This window comes from Amblyraja radiata, chromosome 3 (genome assembly GCF_010909765.2).
Source record: "Amblyraja radiata isolate CabotCenter1 chromosome 3, sAmbRad1.1.pri, whole genome shotgun sequence".
NCBI lineage: Eukaryota > Metazoa > Chordata > Chondrichthyes > Rajiformes > Rajidae > Amblyraja > Amblyraja radiata.
This window is the reverse complement of record NC_045958.1, coordinates 41,324,601-41,344,001: the sequence shown is the minus strand read 5'-3', so window position 1 is coordinate 41,344,001 and position 19,401 is coordinate 41,324,601. Positions and strand designations below refer to the sequence as shown.

Below are 19,401 nucleotides of genomic sequence, written 5' to 3'. Positions count from 1 at the left end.
CCTGCACACTCTTCCAGTCTGCAGGTTTGAGATCCTTACGGCTCTTTGGATGAAATCTCTTTTTCCTCAGCTCCCCTCTAATCCTTTTAACAATTGTTTAATTCTAAGAACTTGCAGATGAATGGCATCAAAGATGTAAAAACCTTGTTTAAATCATAAAATGCTAATTGAATGTACGTTGACGATGCAGTGAAATTCAATCTTCATTTACTTTTTTTTAATTTCTGAAAGGAATTGAGTATTTGCAAATGAACTGATGTTTTTGTCACGTGGAAGGTTGTATAAGTGTAATTATTATTCAGATAGGCTTCAATCAAACTAAATATTTGTAATTTATTAGATGTTCACCATTTCAAATTATTAGATCCTTTAATAATACCAAGTCTGGAAGTTATACAACATTTCAACAGCTGCAGTCACAGTACTTCTGCCTTGCTCTTTAAAGTATATCATACAGAGAGAGACAAAGTTGTCATGGTTACATCCTTTGCCACAGCTTTGCTTTAGTAATGGTGTCAGCTTTCAGCTTCAGACAGATTCCATTATATGTCCAAGATCAGGCTCAACTCACTGTCCTTCATTATGAGATCTGTTGAAGGATAGGAAAGAAATCAGAGGCAATTATTAGGTCTGTGACTGGCTTCCTAAGATTCACTTGATGAGAGAACTGGCAAATTAGGATAAGGAAAAACTATTTTAATCAAGGTATTAGAAACCTCACAACCTTGTTTATCTCCACTCAAAACCAGTTTTATGCCAGGTGTCTTTTTCTTCTGCACTCAAACAAATTATTGTGGTCATTTATTGAAGGGTATCACATTTCTTCAAGAACTTTAAGGCCCTTGCACAGTATCGTGTAGCAAATTCTTTAATGTTCAGCATTTCTAAGGAATTTCTGGTTTGGATCGCAGATTTACTTGAATTTGTAATTTTGGATTGACCGTAAACGTTCTAAGTTAGACAAGTCAAGTTGTGTTAATTGTTATATATACAAGTACGATGAGATGTAGGTATAATGAAAAACCTGCTTGTACCAGAGTCACAGGCACATAGACTCAAACACATGAAACATAATTTATATATAAAGTACACATATGTTGCAGTGAAAAGTAAAGCAAACACAAGATAAGACATTAGTGGAAAAGACACTTAGAAAACAATTCCATGTCAGTGCAAGAGGTGGTCCATAGTGTTCCATTGCTGAAGTAGGATTCGGGTTGTGCAGGGTGGTTCAAGAACGTAAGATAGACACAAATACTGGAGTAAATCAACGGGTCAGGTAGCAACTCTGCAGCAAATAGATGGTGATGTTTCGGGTGGGTGAAGAGGTGGAGGCGAGGAAAGACGAGGACTAATCAGGACCAGCCACAAATGACCTCAGGCAAGATGATGCCCTGGTAGGCCCATTGTTGGCTCGGGAAAGTGTGATCTCAAGAGGAATACAATGTGGGGAACTATGGAACTAGTTAAACCACTAGGATGGAGGAAGGGGCAAAGGAGAGGGGGAAGGAAGGGGAATGTAAGCAGAAGTTACTTAAAATTAGGGAATTGAATGTTCATACCGCCGGGTTCTAAACTAGCCGAACGGAATATGAGGTGCTGTTCCTTCAATTTGTGTTTGGCCTCACTCTGGCAATGAAGGAAGCCCAGGATGTAACGGTCAGTATGGGAATGGGGGGGGAGTTGAAATGCTTGGCAACTGGGAGATCATGTAGGCGTCGGTGGAAGGAGCGTAAGTGTTCAGTGAAATTGTCCCTCAGCGGACCCAACCTGAAACATCACCCATCCTTTTCCCCAGAGATGCTGCCTGACCTGTTATGTTACTCAAACACTTTATGTCTATCTTTGGTATAAATCAGGATCTGCAGTTCTTTGTTTCTACACTCTGGCTTACTCCACTGTGAAATCTCCTCAAGGCGTACCTACTTTGAAGAAGTTCTCTTCCTCTCTCTGACTCCTGACCGGGAACGTCACCCATCCATTTTCTCCAGAGATGCTGCCTGATCCGCTGAGATATTCCAGCATTTTGTGTCTATCCTTTCTATAAACCAACATCTGCAGTTCTTTGTTTCTACGATTCAAGAACCTGATGGTTGTAGGAAAGTAGCTGTCTCTAAACCTGGTGGGGTGAGGATATATCCTTAATGATAAACCATAGACTGTAGACCATAGACCATGAAAAAGTACAGCACATGGATAGTAAGATTAAACGAGAACTTACCAGTTTGAAGTTTGATCGTTATTTTATGAGGAGTAACGTTGAGGGATTACGTGAAGAACCCCGCCAGGACGCATGCGTGTCATTCTTCAAAGCAGCGGTGTGAAATCACAGATAACTGTAATGACTAAACATAGTAAGATTAGAGAAGAGGTACCAGTTGAGTATGTGATCAAGGGTGGGAGCGGAGGGCACGTAATCCCTCAACGTTACTCCTCATAAAATAACGATCAAACTTCAAACTGGTAAGTTCTCGTTTAATCTTACTATTTTACTTCGGAGTCACGTGAGTGGCTACGTGAAGATTTTAAAGCTCTGTGATTTCATGCCGTGGAAACGAGTCCATGCATCACATCTGCCTTGATTATGGGGAGAATAGTGTTAGCATCGTTAGACATCAATACGATATTGAAAACCCAACGATAAATATATTAACACCAAATTATAGCCCCTATTTATGGGGTAAATTATATTACAGAACTTTAAATTATTTCTGCAAATGTTCCAGGTTCAATGACTGGTTTGTTATAAAATCGTTGGAAAGTTTTCTCCATTGACCATCCTGCTGCCTTGAGGATTTGGTCCATAGGAACATCCAACTTCATAGCTGCCGATGTAGCTGCAGCCCTGGTGGAGTGAGATTTAAAATGCTAGTGTCTACTCCAGCCTTTATTAGGACCTGTTTTAGCCATCTAGAGATGGTCTGGACTGTCACTGTTTTGAGTGGCTGTTTGTAGCTGATTAAAAGTGACATTTCTTTCCCTCTGATGATCTTAGTATACCATATATAATAGTAAGTGTGTTACAATACAGAGACGATCATCTGTCGGGTAGGCCCTGAATTCTGTTTTTAGGCCTGCTGACCCCTGTCTGTTCTGTTTGACTAATTCATTGATGTGAAAAGTTAAATTTCCAGATGAAATAGTCATGTTGTCCAGCCTTAGTTTCTGTAGTGACTGGACCCTTTGTGCCGTGACCAAGGCCATCAGCATGCCTGTTTTCATAGTCAGTTTCTGTAGGGACAGAGCTGTAGCTGGAGACCAGTTTCTTAACATGGTCAGTACAATGCTCACATCCCATATTTGGGAGCACCTGGTTCTTGGGGGATTAACATTAAAATGCCCCTCATGAGTTTGGTTACCAGGGTGTGTCCCAACAGAATGCCGCTCTGTTCCTTGCCACAGGTATGTTGACAGAGCACTTCTAGCGCAGTTGATGGCACTATGACTGAGCCTCTCATCGTAATGGAGGCTTGCCAGGAATTCCAGAACAGACGGGGTGTTCATAGATCTGTGGGTGATGTTTATTGTTGTGACAGTACTTCCCATTTCTTGATGACACCAAGTACTGTTTTTTGGTGGACTGTCTGTGGGCCGCTGAAATAATATCCACTGTTCGGTCCGTCAGTCCCAGGTGTAGTAGAGGTGCTTTCAAACTCTACAAATTAATAGGTTTATATAATTATGACATGGGTAACTTCCCCTTGTTGCGGGATGAACCGGTAAATTAGGTCTATGATGGATGGTGATGCATGGTTCTAATACCATGTCGAGTATCACCGGGACCCATGGTTGAGTAGGCCAATCGGGTACTATCAAAATACCAGATGCGGAGTCTTGCTGTATATTCCTAAATACCTGACTGATGAGGCAGAAAGGAGGGAATGCATAAATAAACAATCCCCCAATGCAGCGATAATGCATCTGTTGCCACTGCCCCAGGTTCTGGTTCCCATGAACATAATTCGATAGCTGGTGTGAGCCTGGATGCGAATAGGTCGATATCTGGTGTTCCATACCGTGCTGTAATTTCAGCAAATACATTTTTATCCAACATCCATTCAGTGTTTTCATTGAATTTGCGTGACCTGTTGTCTGCCACTAAATTTAGTTTACCTGGTAAGTAGGTAGCTAGATCCAAATATCTCTCTCTGGATACACTATTGACAAATTGTGTTGGCCAGATTGTCACATAATGTCGATTTGTTTCCACCCATATGGTTGATATATGCTACCACGGTGGTGTTGTCAATTTGTAGTCTAACATGCTGGTGATATAACCCAGAACAATATGACAAGGCCATGGAATGCACTTAACATTCCCAGGTAGTTATTGCCCAGTGTTTGTAATAATGATGCCTCCTGTGCATTCCATCTCCCCCACAGCTGGAGATGGAATTGGTAGCACCCCGTCCAAGTGCACTGGCATCAGTTTGTAGTTCCATAGACGGGTAGCTAATAATGTTTGGATAGGAACAATGCCTAATGTTATCTTTCCACCATTTTAGTTCCATTATGGCCTCTGTTGGTAGCTTCATTGGTCTGTCAAAATGACCACCATAATTTTTGAGTGCTCGTATTTTAGCCCTCTGTAATTTTTGATAATGTAAAGGTCCGATTTGTGTGGCTGGAAACACAGCCACTATTATGCCAATTATTCTTGCTACCAGTCTGATGGATGGTTTTGTGATGTCAACCAGATGATCCATTGTGTTAAATAACATCTGTGGTCACCTCTAATGGGTACTGTATAGCAAGCATCTTTTAAAACGATGCTTGCCATGTAGTAACCTAGGAAATCAATTGCTTAGCAGTAACAAAGGTTTCCATCTAGTAATGAATATATAGTACGAAAGTATTCAAATTAGTCAAATCTATGATGATGCGGCAACCACCATCTTGTTTACGATAAAGATTTTGGACACGAATTCCTGTGATACGTGTTCAAAAAGGAACTGCAGATGCTGGAATATCGAAGGTACACAAAATTGCTGGGGAAACGCAGCGGGTGCAGCAGCATTTATGGAGCGAAGGATATAGGCGACGTTTCGGGCCGAAACCCTTCTTCAGAGTCTGAAGAAGGGTTTCGGCCCGAAACGTCGCCTATTTCCTTCGCTCCATAGATGCTGCTGCACCCGCTGAGTTTTCCCAGCAATTTTGTGTTCCTGTGATACGTGTTGGGTTTCCTCCATTACTCCTTTTTTATATGGCCACTGTAGTTCAGCATGCGTTTTTGATTTTTCTTTGCCTGTAAGCACGAACATTCGGTTCGGTACATGCTGAACTGGAGGATTATGTTTTTGTATAAATTCTATGGTATAACCCTATACTTCTGAAATATAAGTGTCGGTAGTTAATTTATTCCATGCATCCAGATAGAATTGTAATCTCCCACCAACCTCGTAAGGAACCAGACCCACCTACTTCCATGGTTTCTATTTTTAGGTTTGTTACTTTTTCGGCATCCTCCGTGGACGTTGAGGCGCCGGTGTCTGGATCTGTAGTTGGGTCGGTGTTGAGGGTTAGCGCATTCCCCAGGAAGGCCAGTCTGGACCATGGCCTAAAAAGACCAATGTTGAGTGTTCCTGGCCTTTGAGCTTTCACCAGTTTGTCTTGGCCGACTGGTGGTGCGTAGGGGTGCTTTTTCTGGCCGAAGTAGTTTTTAGACGTTGCTTTAATGAGCCCCAGGGTTTTACCCTCTTCGTCAAGTTCTTTTATCTGTTTTGATAAGTTGCCTCCAAATAGTAATATTGGTGGTTTGAAGGTTCCAGGTTTGCATAGGCCTGCAAATTAGGGTCTAAAGCCGGTTGGATGGCACTTCTTCCTAATGCTGTTTACTCGTATTAGTAGTTGCAAAATAAAGCCAATGCGTCCTGGTGATCTTGTGTCATGTCTTTTTCATTTATTGTGTGGGCGAAAACCGTAATTACCGCTGTTAGGACTTTCAGAACTTTCTGTAGTATCATGTCCCTGGCTCTGATTGAGGCTCCGACATGTTTTCAAATACACTGGTTGACACTGGGAACATTCAGTGTTTTGCAGTTCCCTGGTGGTAAGTGTCTTGCTGTGGTGTCCAATAATGCCTGTCCTTATAGCTGGTTGAATGACAAGTAGTTGATACTTGCAGCTATTTTAGGTTCCAGGTTGTGGCCAGTTTGGTTGAGTTGAATAAACTGGGACACCATATCCAATAGGTTTTCTTACACCCCATGTGCACTAGGGGTATGTTCTGCACCCCTCTTCAGGGTCAGCCCAGAATTGACCCCCTGTACTCCTCTCTGATGAGGGAGAAACACTGTGCAGCCCTACAAGAGGTACTGCTGTAGGACTTACTAGCTGCCCACTTTGACTAGTCTCCATCTCCCGGAGCCTGTCACTTTGGAGTATTTGCTCCAACAGCCGCTCCAACTGGCTCCAATGCTCTCGGGCACTGGCCACTCGCGGCTGCTCTAGTTCCTGCAGCCGCTCCAACCGGCTCCAATGCTCACGGGCACTGGCCATCGCGGCTGCTCCTGAAGCCACTCCTGCTCCAGTTCCTGCAGCCGCTCCAATCCGGCTCCAATGCTCACGGGCACTGGCCGTCGCGGCTGCTCTTGTTCCCCACTCCCAGCCGCTCCAACCGGCTCCAATGCACACGGGCACTGGCCGCTCGCGGCTGCTCCTGAAGCCGCTCCAACCGGCCCCAATGCTCACGGGCACTGGCCGCTCGCGGCTATTCAGAGTCGGACTCATCGGAGTCAACGACTCTGTTAGTTTTTTGCTTCGCTCTACCGCCCGGCCGTGGCCGGTGCGGGAGCGAAGTCGGGCACAGCTGTTCCCATTACGGGAGATTGGCGTGCCGTTGGCTGCTGCTGCTGGCTGCCCGCAACTCCGCGGTTCTCCCCCGCCAGCTTTTTCGCAGCCTTCGTGGATCTGGTCCATGTCTCCACCTGTAAGGTAAGTGGAAGGAACGCAGAGTCTCCTTACCTGCTGCTCCCGGCTTTCAAATTCTGCCGCTAAGGGGAACGTCGTTCCCCCTGCTGTGACTTGTTGCAATGCGTGTAGCGATATGACACGCATGCGTCCTGGCGGGGTTCTTCACGTAGTTACTCACGTGACTCCGAAGTAAAATAGGCTTTCCAGTCAATAATGCCTGTCCCAAACAAAATGCAAGATAAAAGAATCTCCTCTATCTGCACAATGGCCATACCACTCCCTTTCCAGTGCCTATCTAAATGCCTCTTAAATGCCACTATAATATCTGCTTCCCCTACCACCCATGGCAATGCATTCCAGGTACAGTGTAAAAAACTTGCCTCACACATCTATTTAAAATGTTTCCCTTCTCAATTTAAAGCTGTGCCCTCTAGTATTTGATATTTCCACCCTAGGACAAAGGTTCTGACTGTCTACTTATCAATGGCTCTCATAATTTTATATACTTCTGTCAGATCTCCATTCAACTTTCTGCCTTCTAGAGAAAACAATCCAAGTTTGTCCAACCTTTCCTTGTAGCTAATATTCCCTAATCAAGATCACCTGGTCAACTTGCCACCTTCATTTTTTTATTTTGTATGGATGTATGGAAACACAATTTTTTCTATGTACAGCACTTTGGTTTCAACGCGAGTTGATTTAAATGTGCTATATGAATAAAAATTACTTACTTACTTACTTCATGAAAAATTACCTGATGTAGATGCTTTTAATGGTGGGGAGGGTTGTGTCCAGATTTGATCTGGTTTAGTCCATGAGTCTGCTAAATTCACCAATTATATTGAAGACATTTGAAGACTTTTTTGCTCATTTATTTTTATTTCTACAATTTCTTGTTCTCCAGAATATTTTAGTTATGGGACTGTTAATGAAGTCGGTGCCATGCAAGTTTGGTGTATTGGACCTTATTCTCCACATTCTACAAGCATACATTCTTCCCATATTTGTGGGTCCATGTTCTGCCCATTGGGCTGGTCATTATTCTCTCTATATTCCTGGCCTATATTTTCCCTATTGTCCTGGCCTATATCCTCCCTATTGTCCTGGCCTATATTCTCCCATCCTGATGTCCAAGATTCACTCCGTTGCCTTGATCTATGGTCTTTTCTTATCCTGGTTAATGTTTTATTCCTTGCTTGGATCTTCTATACATTCTTCCTGTTTCTCTGGCAAACGATGTTGCAATCATGCTGGCCATCATGCTCTCCATTGCCCATGCATTGCCAAGCCCCGAAGCATCCCATGTTTCTGGCCAATACTTGCCCTTTTTTCTTGGCCAAAACCCTGTTGTTTGTCCTACCTACATGCTACATGGGCTCTGGCTCATATTCTCACCATGGTCTTAGCCCAAATTCTCTCCCTTGCCCTGTTGTACCTTCTCCCAATTGCCTCGGTCAATTTTCACCCCATTGTCTTGACAGCAATATTTTCTCCTCAAATTAAAACACTGAATAAGAACCAGTTATTAGGTCATTATCACATCATAATATATTGGATCATGCTGCATCTTCTTTGGCTGACATGTTTGCTATAATTTTTTGGAACATTTAAAATATAAACAGGAATAGGCTGTTTAGCTCCTTGGGCCCGTTTGGCCATTCAGTAAGATCATGGGTGATGTTTCACCTCAACACCATTTTCCTACTTTAACCATATGCCCCGAAAATCTAATGTCTTTAGACTTTAGACTTTGGAGATACAGCGCGGAAATAGTTCTATCAGCCCACTGAGTCCGCGCCGACCAACGATCACCCCATACACTAGCACTATCCTACACACTAGGGACAATTTACAATTTTACCGAAGCCAATTAAGTTACAAACTTGTACGTATTTGGAGTGTGGGAGGAAACCGGATCACCTGGAGAAAACCCACGTGGTCACAGGGAGAATGTACAAACTCTATACAGACAGCATCCGCAGTCAGGATCGTAGTACAATCTTGAACTACTATCTACCTAATTAGAGAACCACAGACTATCTTTGTTCGGTCTTTGCTGGCTTTAAAATGCTCTAAATGTTAGTCACAATATTCCCTTTATCATATATCTGTACACTGTGGATGGCTCGATTGCAATGTATTGTCATTCTATTGACTGGTTAGCACGCAACAAAACGTTTTCATTGTACCTCGGTACATGTGACAATAAACCGATGACTAATGACTAATGAATCTGGTGTTGTAAGGCAGCAACTCTACAACTGCACCACTGTGCCGCAACTCTGTGCAGCAAATCTACAACTGCACCAAAAATCTATTACCTTGTCCCTCCCCAAATCTATTCATCTCTATCTTAAATATACTGGAGTGGAGAAATGTTTCTCCATTTTTTGTCCTGATTGGCAATCTTCGTATTTTGAGACTGGGAACACCACACATCTCACTTCACTATCCACCTCCCACCATCATGCATAAAACTGTATGCAATGATAATTTGGAAGAAGAGGCCAAATATATAATGTCTACATTTGCAGTGTAGTTTTGATGCAATTGGTTTGTCATCAAGGTTCAGTAATGTTGAGTGGCAGTGCAGACTTGAATTGCTGAAGAGCCTATTCCTACCCTTCAATGTTTCTATAGATTTATACACCCTAACCAGGAGAACCATCTATTTGCCATCCACCCTGTAAAATTCCCTAATAAATGTATATATTATGAGATCAGATCTTGTAAATTATAGGGATTCTAGGGTCAGTCGCCTTATGAAATAAAACCAACACCCCAGGAATCAACTGGTGAACCATTCCTGTACTCCCAATGTCACAGATATGTGCATCTTGGACAATACAGCTCACCTCCTCCATGATACACTGGTCAACCTGAGGAGTACCTTCAGCAACAGAATGGTTCCACCAAGATGCGATAGAGAACGTCACAGGAGATCCTTCTTCCTTGTGGGTATCAAACTGTACAACTCCTCCCCTTCTGGCATGGGGTAGACTGACTCCCCCCCCCCCCCCCCCTCCTCCCCTTTGCACATCCCCAATCTTTTCCACTTGTCACTTTAATTTCATATTTCATGTATTTTTGTGTTTTGTCAGATCAATTTCCCTCCTGGGATAAATAAAGTTCCTATCGTATCGTATCGTATCGCATCGTATCTTTAGGTAGAGAGACTGGCGTGTGCACAATATTGTAGTTAATTGGATATAATACTGGAGAAGAGATGTCCACACTTGTATCAAATCCTCATATAACTGAAGCCAGCATATAGTTTGCCTTCTTAATTGTTTGCTGTGCAAACCTATTAACCTGCAGTGATTCATGTGCAAGGACACAAAGTTCTAAATCACCGTAAAACACTTTGGATTACCCTAAATAATGAATACAAATCTTTCTATCTTAACATCTCATAAATAGGCACACATAAAATAAAGTGAGACCACTTTGATAACTTCCATGTATTGTGCATAAAGTGAATATTTTCTTTCAAAATATTATTTCAGTACCGGAAAAGTAATTCACAATAATGGTAGAATGCTGCTCGTGTTCTGGAAGCTGATATATTGCAAAACAAAGCTCTTTGACAATCCACAAGGAACAATAACTATATAGAAAGGAATTGCAGATGCTGGTTTATACCAAAGATAAACACAAGGTGCTGGAGTAACTCAGCGGGTCAGGCAGCATCTCTGGAGAAAAAGGATGGGTGACGTTAGAAGGGTCTTGACTCGAAACGTCAACCATTCTTTTTCTCCAGAGATGCTGCCTGACCCGCTGAGGTACTCCAGCACTTTGTGTCTGTCTTCTTTTACAACTATGGTATTGTAATAAGGAAACAAAAGTTTAAAAAAATCCTTTTCCTAAGTGTTTCCTAAGTGAGTCCTTTTTTTTCATAATCTTAGATAACGAGAATCAAAATATTTGTCTTGGGTTGAACTGCAGAAGTGGCTGACGTTCGCACGTACGTTCTGCAGTGTGAGTACCGATGCTATGCAGTGTACTAGGGGTCTCTCGCTGGCATCTATTCCCTTTCCAGCCCAGAGGCAGCGGCCCACCTGTTGGTTTCTGCCATTGTTCCATTGCGATCACCTCTCCCTGTACAGAGCAAGGATCAGCCTTGGAATAGTTAATCGTTATGGCTCAGTTACAGACTGGTCTGTGTTTCATCAATCAAACCACTATGTTAACTAAGTCTGATTGTTGCTATTGAAGTAGTTAAACAATTTCTGCACCTTTTCATCAGACCCAAATGTATGCAGCACAAGTGAGAACTGGAAAGAACTTGCTGTACCCAGGTTTTTCAAACAATTGTCTTGAGTTATGAATGCAATTCGGACAGAGTAATTGGAATTGTTCACAGGTATTGTTCAGAAGTTGTTGGCAGACAGCTATTGCATTTATACTGAACCTACTTAACATCCAAAAAACTGTTTCCTTCTTGAGAACCTCTAAGTGTTTAGCCTTTCAGAGTGTATTTTTGGCATGCTGTTTTGGCAATCTCTGTTGCAAGTTAAAGGATAAACAGGCCAGAAGATGCAGCTCAAAGCAGATAGATCCTGAATTCACACGCATCTTATCAATCCATGACTTTTCTTTAGAGTAAGTTACATTTTTTCCTTAGTGACCATCTATAAAAATCTGAGATATTTTCTGGCAGTGTATTTTGCGAGTGCACTTGTATTATTTGGTACAGTTTAATATATCCTCTTGATAGTGTATAATTGTGTCTTAATGCAACAGAGTAAAACTAAAAATTGCAAAATGACAGTTCACCTTAACTCTCTCTCACTTTTTTCCCCATTGATTTCAATTTAACAGGAGAAATTCAGTCTCAAACATTTTATGGTTTGTACAAAATCATAATCTATCCCACAGAGCTCAAATCTAATTAACTTTTTGTTAAGAATATTGCATAGTAGGTTTTACGTTGATCTTGGTAGGGGCAGCACAGTGGCACAGCTGGTAGACTCACAGTACCAGAGATCTGGGTTCGATCCTGACCTCAGATGCTGTCTGTGTGGAGTTGGTAAGTTCTCACTGTGACCACATGTATTTCCTCCAGGTGCTCCGGTTTCTTCCAACATTCCAAAGATGTGTGGGTCTGTAGGTTAGTGGGCCTCTGTAAATTTCCCCTATTGTGTAGGGAATGGATGCAAAAGTGGAATAACATAGAACTAGTGTTTAGAATTGAAATAAAGAGAAATATCTTACTCAGAGAATTATAAATCGGTGAGATTCTCTATCCTATGGAGCTGGTTGCAGAGTACATTCATGGTTGAGATTTATATGTTTTTTTGTCATTGAAGGCATCAGAGGCAAAGGAAATCTGGCAGAAGAGTAAACTTGAGGAATGAGATCAGCCAAAATCCCAGTAAATGGTGGAAAAAACTTCATTTTCTGTCTCTTGTGTTCTTATGTTCCTGATCTTAGATTTCCTTTGTTGCCTGATTGTTGCACTGGTGAACATTTTTCTGATTAAGTTGTTAAACTGTGATTTTATCTGCTTCATCTGATTAAAACAAATGTTAAGCAGCCAATCCCAAGAAGTAATAACAATGAAACATGACTTCCTCTGGTCGTAATATAGTGTGACCTTGCAACTGTTTATTATAAGAATTACCTCTCAGGGACAATAGTGAAATTGTAAAGACTGTGGGACAACACTGAGCTTGTGCATGGTGCTATATAAAGGGAGGTCTTTCTCTAATTAAGTCATAAATATTTTTTTTCCATAATGAGGGACCTTGCCACCTCAGCCACCTCCGTGGCAGCAATCTGGCGGTGTGTGATCTGACTCTTGGAGCAGTTTGATTTGCATTCCAAGGTTTTCTACTAGATTAATATTTTACAATGGCTGAACAATTCACACCAACATGTTATTGCCCTTGAGGTGACAGAAGTGAAAATGGTTCCTGAAGCATTAAATGGCATTTTATGTAGCCTAAGGTAAATAAATAATGGCCAACTTCCAAAATCCATTTGTCAACAATACTTGCTCTTCTGTGTATCAGTGCGAGATGGAATCTCATGGCCCCCCGCCATTTTGTGATCATGCCTGTCAAGGGTTTTCAGCAGAACTGGTGAGAGCCTTGAGCAGAATGAGGTTGCAGCCTTTTCCAGGCTCTCGGGCTCCATCTGTCCCTCTCGGGGTAAATTGGTGGCGGGTTGAATTCAGTGACCATTGTTCCTATAATAGAAGGGTCAGTGCCGGTGAGTGGCAAGTGGATGTCATGTTCATTATAATGCAGTAATGTCTCACTTCATGTCTTGCCCAATGTTTTAAGCCTGAATAAGGGTTCAATCTTGAGATTTGACCATGCCAGAGATAAGCACACAGGTGCAACTGTCACTGGGAGGTGAAGCTTCGTGGGAAGGCACAATGTGATGAGGTTATTAGGACTGCAGCAGGATATAGAAAGGTTGAATGAGTGTGCAAAAACTTAGCAAATGGAGTTAAATGCATGAAGTGAAGTAATGCATTTCTGCACAAGGAATCTAAAGGCTGACTGCTAACTTAACAGAGAAAGACCAGGTGCTCAAGAATACCTGACAGGGAATTTGAGGACTATGAGGAACTAGAACCGAAGAGGAGAAGCATCATGATCATATTGAATGGAGGGAGTTGAGTTTGAGTTTAGTTTATTGTCACGTGCACCGAGGTACAGGGAAAAGCTTTTTGTTGCATGCTAACTAGTCAGCGGAAAGACAATACATGATTACAATTGAGCCAGGCACAGGGTAGAGATGCATGATAAAGGAAATTATATGAATAAAATTTAGTGCAAGATAAAGTCCAGTAGAGTCCAATCAAAGATAGTCCGAGGGTCTCCAATGAGGTAAATAGCTTAGGACTGCTCTCTAGTTGAAGCCTGTAGGACAAGCCTGAGGAGATGACTGGCCTATTCCAGCTATTTTCTTATGTTCATGCGTTCTTTTTGAAGAGCTGGCAACTTCAGAACTATAAAATCTATTAAACAAATTACAGGTTTCAGTGTAACGATTAAATTGTGCACACATGATTTAATGGGAAAACCATGATCTTCATGGGCAACTGAGAACAGAAATTAGAACGCAGACATTAACAGATCGGAGTCCTACCCAGCCAGTTCCAATGGGCTGGACTCATCATCGACCTGTCCCACTCTCAACTCCATTACACCAGCTTTCCAAAAGGACATAGCATTGCTTCACTTGCCTTCTCAACGCTTCCTTCAAGAAATGTACCCACCTCACCAGCTCCTGGCAATCTCTGGCCCACGATCACTCCAAATGGAGAAGGGAGCCACTGAGCACCACAAAATCTTTCCCTCAGTTGCACATAGAGGGCAAGCAGAAGGAATGCTAAATATCCCCAGATGCATATAACCACCTTGCTGTGGCAGAGTCTGCAAAACTGGAGAGTTATCCTTAACTTTAAGAGGCCGTCTCCGGAGAAGTCATTTACTGTGGGATATAAAATTAGGAACATCTGTCGTGAATTCCAATAGCCAGGTGCTTTCTTCGTCCTCTCCCTCTGACTTTTACGTTAAAGGGATGGTTGTAAAACAATTGTCTCCAAATATTGTGAGGGTCTGGGTATGAATTGGCTGTCAGGGTGATAAACCTTCTAAACTCCTGCGAGTACAGGCCCAGGCCCAAGCCCAGCTAATCATGCGTTAACCCAATCATTCTCGCAAACCTGCTCTGTTCCCTTCCAAAGCCAGCACATCCCTCCTCAGATATGGGACCCAAAACTGCTCACAAAACTCCAAATGCAGTCTGACAAATGCCCTATAAAGCCTCGGCATTACATCCCTGCCTTCTAGTCCTCTTGAAATGAATGCTAACATTGCATTTGCATTCCTTACTACCGATTCCAACTGCAAATTAACCTTTTGGAAATTCTGCACCAGCACTTCCTTTGCATTTCCGATTTCTGAATTCCCTCTCCATTTAGAAAATAGTGTACACCTTTATTCCTATTACCTAAGTGCACGACTCCACACTTTGCAACACTATATTCCATCTGCCACTTCTTTGCCCACTCTCCCAACCTGTCCAAGTCCTTCTGCAGACTCCTTGTTTCCTCTTCACAACCTGCCGCCGAGCTCGGTCCCGATGACCAGAGAGCCGAGGAGGAGGGAGCCGGTGGCAATGACGGATGTGAGGAGTGGGCCGGTCAGACAGGGACCAGGGAATTGCCACCAGCGCCGTCAAGGTCAGCTGCAGGTGGTGCCCCCCTGGGAACAGAGGCAGTAATGCGAGGAGAGTGACGTCGGTTGGTGGGCCGAGCAGGCCGAGGGCGATGGAGCTGGCTCTGCAGCAGCAGCCCGGTGCTTACCTGGGTTTACCTGGATTGGGGATGCTTTACACAACAATTTCATACGTGACAATGAAGAACAATTGAACCATTGAACCATTTATGTCGCATTTTTCAATACCATGTATACTATTTACTCTGTGACCTTTATGCGAACAAGGAATTTCATTGTACTCTGGTGTATATGACAATATACTAATCATCACAATAGATAGGTAAAATTAAATTTAGTCACGGTTCATCCCTTGACACCCGTAACCATTGCTGTATACGCTGTCAATCCATCGCAGTGCTATTTACTACATCAAAATCAATCCATTGACATGTACATTACTGAGGCATCTTTCCATGAAACTCTGGGAAAAGAACAGAAGAAAATGGAAGCAAGGCGCAGGAGAAGATGGTAAAGGTCGAGGATGTGTCTGGACATTGATATGTAAAACAGTACAGTAGAACTATGCTATTCATAATTAGATCTATTTCAGCAGGCTCTATTTTTTAAATAGCAGGATGAGAAAACATAAGTAAATATTTCGTTCCATGAATAGTAACATTTTAAGTCATTGACAGACAAGCTGAGAGTGAAATATTAGTTACATGCCTCAGTGCCTGATAACAACACATACTGTATTTTTACTCTTTGCCAACAACTAAAAAGGATAGTTATGGAGGGTTAAAATAAAGTGGTTTTACTTTGAATCAAATGCCCTTGAGATATATTCTCTACTAGATTACCTTTGTTGTTGACAGCTTCATAATAAGTGACTGCTTTGCAAAGAATGACTAATAATCACACTCAAATCCATTTCCTTTTCTATCTTACAACCCGACACAATTGATGTGTACGCAATTCATATGTTTCCTGTTTCTTGGCATGACTATGTTTATTAATATTAAGATCTATTCCTTGGAACATTTACTTGGTTTGCCCAGTTCCTTTGAATGCAATCACTTCTCCTGGGTCGGTTGTGTCCGCAGATAGATTAAATTAAATACATTAGAAATATCTCCTCAATTAATTTTTTTATGAAGAAACATAAAAGGTTTTGTCCAAATCAGAGGTAATCATGTCTCTGATCCAGATTATAGACTGAAAGTTTGCATGAGTACTGCACTGTTAAAAGTTTTGCATAAGACTTTAAACCAAGATTCCATCTATCCTCTCAGGTGGCTGTAACAGATCCCAGGATATAACTTAGAAGCAAAGGAATTGGCCCTAGTACCCCGGCTAATATTTATTTCTCCATTAAAATCATAAAAAAGAGATTATTTTGTCATTCTCACACCGCTGTTACTGAGTGCATGCTGCGTGCATTTTGGCTGCAAACAGAATGAGAGATAATTCACTGTGAAAATATTTCATTGCCCATAAATGTGTCTTGCGCTGCTCGGATATGAACCCTCTGCACCGTGTGTTTTCTTCTTCCTTCTAACAAGGTTCCAAGTTCATAACCTTTTCATTCATCACCCTCAGCTTCTGATTGTGAAACCAGTTTTCATTTCAGATGTGAACATTTATTTTCACAAAATAAATATTTTTGTTAAAAAATATGTGCTCTGGTTTCCTCCCACACTTTAAAGACATACAGTTTCACATGTTAGTCAGTTAAAAAATGTGTAAATTGTCCCTAGTGTGTAGGATCAGTGCTCATGAATGAGGTGATTGCTAGTCGGCACGGACTCAGTGTGCTAAAAGGGCTTGTTTCTGCACTGTATCTCGAAAGCCTAAAGTCTAAAGTAATCTATCAGTCTGACATTAGTCATGTGGGAGCTGAATGGGCAATTGATGAAGAGGATTATTGGCCTAACCTGTACCAAACCCACTGTGATCCATTATGATCATTACATATTCTACTGGAAATATTCAGCTGTCAGGCAGCATCTATGAAGAGAGAAACAAAGGTATTGAAACAGCTTTTTATATTTTTATTTAATATTCTTGTTTGAATTGGAATTTCTATAAATCCCTCATTTCAACTCCCTCTCCTGCTTATCACAAGGCATTGGCTCCCTTTCCTCCCATGTCTTGGCTCCAACTCCCTATTCAAGACCATCGAGGCCCAAGACATCTCTTTCCTCCCCTAACTTCTCATAAAGCTGTTCAACAGCCGTTCTCCAAACCTGCCCTCCAGCCTCATAACATTCTGATATTGTGTTCCTCAATACTCCTCAGGATATGGCTCAGACGACGGAATGAAAGATCTTTGCATTGTTTCAGAGACACTCTATATTGCTGAAGCATAACATCGTTTTGTAGTAACGTGATGCCTTGAAATTCAAAGTGCAGAGCACCTTGAGCAATGGGAAACAGAATAAACGTATATTCCTGTTGTCTTTTGATTGAAAGGCTATGATTCGAGCCCCGTGGTCCTCTTTGAAGACTCCCCACTCCTCCAAGCCTCAGTAATCAATCCCCAGCTCTCTTCCTTGGCCTCTAGCCCTCCTTTCCTTCCAAATCTACAGATCAGTGTTTGGTCCTGAGAGGTTGTGTTAAAAGCAATTCCTTTTCCAGTGCTATTGAAAATTGTAGCTTGGGTCATGAACTGAGGGTTTAGCACAGCAGGAGTTGTGAACTCTGCCCCCGCCAGTGCCAAGACATTTTATATGATTTATGTTTGATGAATTTGTTTAGTTCTATTTCAGTCCATATCTTTTGTCTATTGAGTCACATTTTATGTATCAATGGACTTTGTATTATTAAATTCCTTTAAATAAAGCATTATTCATTAATTCACATTAACACTGGGAAGCTTAATGGAAATCTTGGTCATTAATGTTCTTGTATCGGAAGGAATTGCACCAAAGATAGACACAAAATGCTTGAGTAACTCAGCTGGTCAGGCAGCATCTCTGGAGAAAAGGAATAGATGACGTTTTGGGTCGATACCCTTCTTCAGACCCAAGTCTCGAAACATCACCTATTCCTTTTCTCCAGAGATGCTGCCTGACTCGCTGAGTTACTCCAGCATTTTGTGTCTGTCTTCAGTAATGTTCTTGTTGGCTGGAATCATGCAAAATGTGCAATACATTGCAAAAATACACCAAGAATCTTGGGGGAAAAATGGTGATTCAATGTTCTTGTTTCCCTTCGGAAACAATGGTAAAAAGGGAACTTTACAACTTGAAGGTCAACACGTACAGCTTTCAGAAACAATTTCTGATCTTTGTTCCAAGAGTGTCTTCTATTCCTTTGTCTGCTTCTGTTCCATTTAGTGACCTTAATCTTCACTGCTAATAACACTGTTCAGAATAGACGGACAATAAGATCAGTGTTGATGAGCTGGGCTAGAGGGCCAATGGCCCCTAACATTAGTACATCTCCCTCAGCCAACAATGGACCACTATGAACTCCACCCTTCCTGAGGTCAGCTGTTGCCGGCCCTGATTTGTTTTGGTCTTCTCTATCTTTCAGTCTGCAGAAGGGTTCCGACCCGCAACGTCACCTATTCCTTTTCCCAGAGACCCTGCCTGACCCCTGAGTTACTCCAGCATTTTGTATCCATCTTTGGTACAAATCATCATCTGCAGTTCCTTCCGACACATTTTGTGAGCAAAACCTAGTTGTACTTTGAGTATTTCAGTGTTCAGACCAGGGAGGAAAAATTTAAAAAAATCACACTGGAGGTAAACTTTGTGTGTATTTGAGGTAAGTGGGGTTGAGGGTGATCAGTGAGATCGGTCACTCATTACATATCTCTCCGAATGTGTATCTTGAAAATAAATTTCAAACTGGGAACGGAGAATAATAGCAATTAATCAGACGATATTTATACCTTAAATACTCCCAATGACTCAGCCTCCTCACCACTCCAGGGTAGAGAATTTCAGGGATTCTGTGAAAATAAATCCCTATAGACCTCAGTTGCCTCCTTACCTTGTACCTACACCCCTCTTCCACGCATGGTAACATCTCAAACTCCATCCTGTCATGACCCCTTAAAATATTATGTTTCAATCCCCATTCCTCTAAACTATAAGGAAGCCGGGAAGTGGTGTTAGGTAAATTGAATGGATTAAAGGGCGATAAATCCCCAGGGCCAGATAGGCTGCATCCCAGAGTACTTAAGGAAGTAGCCGCAGAAATAGTGGATGTATTAGTGATAATTTTTCAAAACTCTTTAGATTCTGGAGTAGTTCCTGAGGACTGGAGGGTAGCTAATGTAACCCCACTTTTTAAAAAGGGAGGG

The 19,401-nt window shown here is 42.0% G+C and overlaps 1 long non-coding RNA gene across 1 annotated transcript; it reads right to left on the bottom strand.

Moving 5' to 3' along the window:
* Nucleotides 1-313: 313 nt before the first annotated feature.
* LOC116970660 lies at nucleotides 314-19,050 on the bottom strand. The gene is made up of 3 exons (XR_004411242.1): nucleotides 18,988-19,050; nucleotides 7,667-7,735; nucleotides 314-589 (listed from the first exon to the last, which is right to left on the bottom strand). It is a non-coding gene; the product is annotated as an uncharacterized LOC116970660 (long non-coding RNA).
* Between the last annotated feature and the right edge of the window lie 351 nt (nucleotides 19,051-19,401).